The 8015-nt window shown below is 46.7% G+C and overlaps 1 long non-coding RNA gene across 5 annotated transcripts in view; it reads right to left on the reverse strand.

Annotated features, from left to right (window-relative positions):
• Positions 1-1247, reverse strand: part of LOC118533653 (uncharacterized) — a 44270-nt gene extending 43023 nt beyond the window's left edge. For 4 of the 5 annotated variants that reach the window (XR_013448346.1, XR_013448344.1, XR_013448343.1 and 1 more), the window contains exons 1-2: positions 849-1247; positions 290-324 (exon numbers count right to left, since the gene is read on the reverse strand). This is a non-coding gene — a long non-coding RNA (uncharacterized LOC118533653). Of the gene's footprint in view, positions 1-289; positions 328-848 lie in introns of all 5 variants that reach the window. The other variant, XR_013448345.1, reaches the window with a different exon arrangement.
• Between the last annotated feature and the right edge of the window lie 6768 nt (positions 1248-8015).

Raw genomic sequence — 8015 nt, forward strand, 5'->3', positions numbered from 1 at the left:
GTGAACTTCCGTATCTTTTGTTCTGCCTGGGGTGAATTCTTTCACCCCCCCGTGGAGCCACCTCCACCTGATCCAAGCGCCCCACATTTGGTGGACCCCATCCCAGACGAGCCCCCACATTGTCCTGGGTTCTCAGCTTCATACCCTGTTTCCAGCTCTCTTCCCCCGACCCCCATGGTGCTTCCTTAATTTCCCAAAATTCTGACCTCACCCTGAGAGCCCCTTATATTTGCCAAGTGCAGGCAAAGCCTTCCAAATCATTTCCCATTCACCAGCATTTTCTTCTCACCATATTTTTTTCTCCGCAAAAGGAAGTTTTCTCTCCTGCTGGAAAAAAGAAAAAAAAATTCTTCCAGTCAAAAGTTTAGTGACCATGACCCTCAGAAATGATACCCAACAAAGAGATTCACAGGTGAACAGGTATGTCCCAGAATTGCCACAGTGACACGCGGCGGGGGGCGGGGGTGGGGGTTGCTTCTGTGGTTTGTGTGCACAGATGAAATCCCATCAACAGATAGAAAGGTTGCGGGTTTCACCAGCTAACACATGTGGAAGGGCAGGATGCCAGCTGCCTCCTCTCTGGGGCTCCTGGCCCCCTACTGGATCTCTCCAGGGGCTGCCAGGGGGCATCTCCCATGTCCTCTGCCCACGCCGACCCGCTCCGACTACACATCTTGCGGCCCCTCTTGGACCAAAGCCCCCGCATACCGTTGGAATGACCTCTAATGTAACTGCCAACACTGCCCAAACCACTCCTGCCCTAAGGCACCGATCCCAGTGGCCACCTCTCTGGTGCCACCACCGTCACACTGACTTGGCCACCCAGCTCAGCTCTGATTGCCGCGCACCTGGTCTGCAGCTTTGAGTTCCCAGAAGCCGTTGCCACCTCCTTAGCAACTGTCAAACAAAAGCTGGACATGAGTGAGAGCGGCACAGATTCTATTCCGTAACTACTGACAGTTGGGAAAATTGCGGGGCTCTGTTCCAATTTGTGCAGAGGTGACTGGCTGTTTTATAAGAAAGATGAGGGAGGAGGGAGGGGAGAGACTGGGAGATTATCCTTTCTGACAATTACTCTTCAAAGGAATGGCTCGTAGGACCTTGGGAAAGCCACTCCTGACTTGTAGGAGATACTTAATACATCTCAAAAGGACAGAAGAAGGAATTCTAAGCCCCTTTTAGTAAATGGCCTAAGAAAGAGAGGTCAGAGTCTATGCCGGGTTGTGGCTAGAACACAGTGAGTTCTTTTGACAGCCCTGAGTTTTTCCAGGCAGGACCTCAAAAGGGGGCTGGGTCAACCCAGAGACTCCTCCTTAGGCTTCTAGAAGCCCTGCTAGGGTTGGTCAGGTCTCTTAGTGTGGGGGTTGGGACAGAGTCATCATGTCCAAAACTTCTTGCAATTCTCACTACCCATCACCCTGATCCTCCACCTTAAGCTAGTGAGTAGTGACCTTGCCTTTGCTACTTGCCTACCTGCCTCCAACCTCTGTTCCTGCCCACAAGCTGCCAACACCACCACCGATGGCCACTTATCTGTCTCTGCTATTGCCTGTCCGCTGCTGGCAGGGGAAGAACTCCACTTTCTCTGTGGCTTGGTCTCCTGTTGTGCAACCCTCTCAGCTTTTCCACCCAGAGCACTCTCCTTGCCCAGTGTAACCAGGAGCCACCACCAACGGGTTCCAGCTACAGCCTCACCCTGGGCAGAAAGCCACAGCTCGCATCCCACCCAAGGCCCCATGCCTGAGCTCAGAGGGGGCCAGATTCCTTCTTCCCCATTGTCGCCTCTCTCCCTGGAACATAATCCACCTACAGCTGGTATTAAGAGGATCCATCCACCCCACTACCACTCCACCCCACCCCACCCCCACCAAATATGCTCAAATAAATTCTATCCCAAGTGAGAGCAAAGTTCAAATTATTTCCCCCCAGGCTTATGTAGATAAACAGCTCTAACCACACAGCAGGTACTATTTTTTTTTTCTATTTTACAATGTAATCCGATGTGGATTTTATCTTTTAATCCTTCCCCTCATCAAGACGAAGCTAGGGCATTTGAAACTCTCCCTCTGGGAAGTGATGGAGGATGTAGCAGAACAAAGAATCCATTCTTAGCTTTTGAGTTTCAAAATAGACCTTGAAATTCATGGCCAAGGCCATATTTGAGGGGAAAAAAAAAAAAAACAGGGAGGAAGGCAAGGGAAGGAGGATGCTGAATTTTAAAATCTAAGTCATGAAAGATTCAGCCCATAAAATTTATGTCTCAATAAATTCCGAAGAATGTGCAATAAAGTAAGAGCAGTTTTTCCAGCCCCAGGATTGCAGGAGAGCAGGGAAGCTTAGGGTTGGTATGGCACTGAGAAGGGGGCCTTCTCCCTGCCACCCTCATTCCCTGGTCCCTTCCCAAGAACGGGAATAACAATGGAATCCCATAAAGGCTCACTGAGGGTGCATGAGCAGAGAAGACCAGGAGTGGATGCCCTAGGGGGCTCATGAAACTCAAGCTCTGGGCCCCTGACTTCCAAGGCCCTACACCTGATTTTATAGTAGTAATATTTTATTTTCTTGAGAGGGCCCCCAGAACTGCATAAACTCCAGGATCTGCCCCTGAAGGGCCTTGAGCTCACTTCTGAGCAGAGCCAGGGAAAGCAGCAGGCCTCAGAGGACCCAAGCCTGCCATCCTAAGAAACCCAGGCAGCCTATTTGAAGATAAAACCACAAGGAGCAGTGACTCATCCTCATTGAGGCCCCAAGCAACCCACCAGCCGACTGCAGTTGTAGAGCGATCCCAGCCAAGACCAACAGAAGAAGCACCCCGCCCTGGCCCACAAAGCTGACCCATAGAAGCCTGAGCCAATAAAATGATGGTTGTTATAAGACACAAAGCTTGAGAGTGGTTCATTACACAGCAATAGATAGCTGATAAAGTTCATTTGGACAAAACATTTATTGGTAAAATGAAATAAAAAACACAATCATTTCTATAGCGTGAGCCTTCTATTTTTAAAGACGTGTATACCTATGTATTCTGAGTATATGCAGAGAAAATGTCTGGAAAATCACACAAGAGACTGAACAGTGGTTTGAGAAGGGGGCTGTGGGAGAAGAAAAGACACTTTCCATAGGTTTGGGTGTTTACAAATGTTCATTACATTTAAATAAAAGGAAACTCACTGAGTACTTACTTGTCTATGTACCAGGTACTCTGCTAGGCATTAGGGTCCAAAAATCAGCTAGACATTGTCCCTGTCCTCAGGAAGTTCCCAGCTTGAGTGTGACAACATGCAAACAGACCAGTGGAGCCATGCAGACACTATGATCGTGATTGGGGGCGGGGGGGAGGCAGGCAAAAGAAGCCATGGGGCAGGGAAGGAAATGAGCACCCCGAGACCTATTGAAAAAGTTCACAGGGGAGACTAAAAAATGGGTAAATTCTGGTTGAGCAAGACTCAGAGAGGCCCTGAGAGTCGGGGCAGGGGGCAGGGGTGGCACTTCCCTCTCTGGGCTTCAGATCTTCATTCCAAAATGAGGGAATCAGACTAAATTATCTCAGGGCCACTTCTAGTTCTGAAGCTCTAGATCTTCACCTTCTTTCTCTCTGCTCAGGTGGCATTCTCCTGATACAGTGTAAATTACAAAACTAATACCATTTTTAGTGGGGGCTCAACATGTGGACAGAGCTAGCAATCAGGCCTCAGGGATGTGAGCTTCTTAAACAGACTTCTGCAGGCAAATACTATTTTGTGCTTCTGTGATTCAGATGCCACATGTGTGGATTTCAGATTTCAGGTATAGTCCAGGAAACGTTTTCCCTCTGCCATCTCAAGTTCTCAGCTAGGACTCTGGAACAAAAGACAGATTAACAAGAGAAAAACAAACAGAACTTTATGAACATGCATATCTCAGGTGTACATGGGAGAAACTCAGGGCTGAGTAACTCGAAGAGGTTGCTTAGAACTCACGCTTATGTAGCATCTTCAACAAAGAACAAAGGATTTCTAGAGAAATGGCAGGACACAGAACAGTGGTTTCAGGCTTCCAAGGGTAGCAAACTGTGTGAAGATAAATAAATGAGGGAAATTAATGGAGTAAGGTTTGTTTGCAGATTCCTCTGGTGCCATCTCTGGGCTGGTAAGAGTCTAAAGTAAAGGAAAACTTATATCCTGTCTTTAGACAGAAAGGGGGAAGGTATAGAGACCTTTTCCTGCATTTCCATTTTCTTAATTGCCTTCAGCTCAAAATAATTCTTATGTTAAAGAGGCATATTTTAGCATGACATATTCTGGTGTCCATCACAAGTTATGTGGACCAGGCATCCATCTGCAGATGGAATCGTTGAAAAAGTTGGAATTTACAAAACAAAAGATGATGTCTTATCCTGGCACCCAAGGCAAGTTCCTAGAACTTCAGTAGGACTGAGCAATGAAATGGGAAAACACACTGAACTCAGAAAACTGAGTTCAAATCTGGATCCAGGGGCACCTGGTTGGCTCAGTCAGTAGAACATGTGACTCTTGATCTCAGGGTCATAAGTTTGAACCCCACATTGGGCATAAAATTTACTTATAAAAACTGTTTAAAATAAAATCTTTTTTAAAAATAATCTCAGGGCACCTGGGTAGCTCAGTCAGCTAGGTGTCCAACTCTTGAATTCGGCTCAGGTCATGGTCTCAGGGTCATGAGATCAAGCTCTGTGTTGGGCTCTGTGCTCAGCAGGGAATCTGCTTGAGTTTCTCTCCCTCTCCCTCTTCCACCTCCCACCCTGCTCTCACTCACTCTCTCTCTAAAAAAACAGATAAATAAAAAATGAATTAAAAAATTTTAAAAATCTGGATCCAGATGTGTGGGATCTTGGGCAAATTATTCTCTCTCAAATCAATTATTCTCTGTTTCTCCATTTACATGTAACTCAAATGTAACTAAGCTTCCTTGGACCTACCAAGACTTAAAGTCAATCTCACACATAATCACATTAAAATATGAGCGCATGCACACACACACACACACATCTAACTGCAAAGGCAAAGATGAATAATATGTGTTTTTCCTTAAAGTTTGGAGGAGGGAATCATAGTGCATATCACATAGAAAACTTCCCAAGAATCTTGGCTCTGTAGGGGAGGAAAAATAATTTTCCCTTTACACTTCTGAGTTCTTGGCTGAGATCCTTGAATGAAAGATTAACAAGAGAAAAAAGCCACCAAAGAGTTAGCTTTAGACTTCAGGATTAAATACCATCTTAATAGGGAAAGGGGAGAGGGGATGTAGGCCTCTTAGGGGAGAGTGAGTGATTTTCAGGAAAGCTGAATGGGCCCTTAGAGGGATACAGGGAGATGTGATAGCTTTCCAAGTGTGGTGTCACTTCTAGTCTCCTCTCCTGTGATAAGAGTCCGGTTCATCTTCTCTGGCTGATGAAGCTCCCAGGGAAGGGATCTATGACAATTGAGTTCCTTTTGGAAGACTTATATTTAGGCAGATAAGGGAAGTTCAGAGAAAGCCTCTCCCTGCATTTGCTGTTTTTCAAGTGCCTATAGTTCAAAATAATCACTATGCCAAAGCAGCATATTTGGGGGTGGCAGGTCCTGAATTCCCACAGTCATATATTGGGGTAGCATGTTATGCTGGCCTTCAGCTCTTTCCTCAAATTTCTCCCCTTTGGCAGTGGCCACAGTTTTTCCTCTCTCTGTCTCTGTCTTTCTCTGTCTCTCTCTCTGTCTCTCTGTCTCTGTCTCTCTGTCTCTCTGTGTCTCTCTCTCTCTGTGTCTCTCTCTATCTCTATCTCTATCTCTCTGTCTCATCTCCCAGCCTCTCTCCATCCTCTCAGCTACTGATACCCCTCAAGCCTTACCCCCAGGTCCGGCTATCCCTTTGCTCTGAATAACAGTGACTCCACCTGGCACCCTCCTTGGAGGGTTCTCTATAACCAATTATTGAAATACTTCTGGTCTCAAAAACTGGAGGAAGAACACAGATCCTACCAAGTCATTGAGAGGATTAAATGAGATAAGTATGTCAAGCACCCAGCACAGAGTGGCAAATGCGTGTTGCGCTTTTTGCCTTCCTTTCTCCTGGACAGTAACTGATAGATCAAAGTGGAAAATGGGACAGTAAAGCAAGCTGCCGTAAAGAGAACTGTTGATCACTGAAAACCAGACTTGGTGCTGAGATTTTGGTGTATGTGACCTTGAGCCCCCCTCCCTCTACCACATCTTTCTAAAGTCCCCACGATCCCCCTTCACCCAGTCATCCCATTGTCTTCAGACATTACTTCTTGGTCACTTTCCTACCTGACTCTTACCCTGTTCTCAGCTACCTACCAGTAGGTGTTCATGGACTTCCCTAAATAAGCAGGTAGGGTAAAGGACCCACTCTCCCTTCTTGCTGCCTTGGAAACCCTTCTACATTCTACTCAGGAGCCATAGATTGTTCCAGTCCCTGGCAGCAAAACCCAACTGCCCTCCGGTCTACCTTCAAACATGCGGTTTGGCAACTTTTTAAAAAATGAAGCACGCATCTACCACCATGTGACCCAGCCATTCCACTCGGAGTATTACCCAAGAGAAATGAGAGGATATGTTCACACAAAGACTTATATACAAATGTACATAGCAACTTGATTTGTAGTAACCAAAATGTGAGAACAACCTGAATGCCTATCAACAAGAGAAGGGACAAATTACAGTCACTCCACACAATGGAACTAGCAATGGAAAGGAATGAAGGGTCAGTCTGAGAAGCCACTCAGATGAATCTCAAAAACATCATGCAGAGAAAAGAAGGCCACCACCAAAGTGTACATGCTAGATGAGTTCATTTATATGAACTTCTAGAAAAGGCAAAACCAATCTGAGGTGACAGACAAGGGATCAGCAGTGGCCGGGGACCAGAGCTGGGGGAGGGGGCCTGGGGGAGGGAGAATAACCGCAAAGCAACAGGAAGAGACTTTGGGGGTTGATGGAAAAGTTTCATAACTTGATCATAGTGGTTATTCCTCACATGTATATATTATTAAAACTCATCAAACTGTACACTTGAATTGGGTGCATTTTGTCACGTGCAAACCGTACTCAGTGAGGTTGAGCTCTTAAAAAAGGTTCTGTTTCATCAGGGCTCTCAGTGGCAGGCTCTGAATATAACAACTGGAATGTAACAACAGGAAGAAGGAGCTGTCCCAGTAACCTAAGGAAAGCCTTCCCCCACTCTAAATCTGGGAGGCCCTGCAGCACACTCCCCAGAAGGCTTTGTCACCTAGGGTCCAGTTTCCTAATTCAGTTCACCATGCCAAAGTTCATCATGCTGTGGGCTGAGAGCAGGCCCGAACTATTTCAGGCCCAAGGGCAACATCCTTGAGAAGTTCTATCTGCAAAGAGTGGGAGATCGCCATGGCAACCTGTCCCGGGGCCCAGCCCTGGCAGGACTCCAAGGCACACAAATAAAGCCATAGGAATGTGGTGCAGGGCTGGGGCAGGGCAACTAGGCAGTTGCCAAGTTTCCATGAAAATCAACTGTGGGAGGCCTCAGCCTCTAGAAGGTGTCAGTAGGGAATACTGGGTCCCAATAGGATCAGCCCAGGGAAATGTAACACATTCATACATACATGTGCGCGCGCGCACACACACACACACACACACACACACACACACACACCCTGCTTGCAGGACAGTGCTGTTTCTTGAAAAAGAGACCTGATAAATAAGAGCACTGTCTTCTGAGCCTGACAACAGTGATTCTGGTGCCCTAGGTCATAATCTCAGTGAGTTTCTGAACTAGTTATCCACATGGCCCACTCCCTCCCCCACTCCTCCTCGGCTCACCTTCTCCATGAGTCCGTCCCTGATTGCCTTAAATCAAATTGCAGCCTCCCCTCCACCCCCAACTCCTGCTCTGCTTTATTTTTCTCCAGGGCACTAAGCACCACATGACATACCATGGTTTACTTATTTATCCGGTTTGTTGCCTTGTTAATGTCAGCTCCACGAGGGTGGGGAATGTTGTCTGTTTTGTCTATGGCATCTCCA

The sequence above is a fragment of the Halichoerus grypus genome, chromosome 5 (assembly GCF_964656455.1).
Source record: "Halichoerus grypus chromosome 5, mHalGry1.hap1.1, whole genome shotgun sequence".
NCBI classification, from domain to species: Eukaryota; Metazoa; Chordata; class Mammalia; order Carnivora; family Phocidae; genus Halichoerus; species Halichoerus grypus.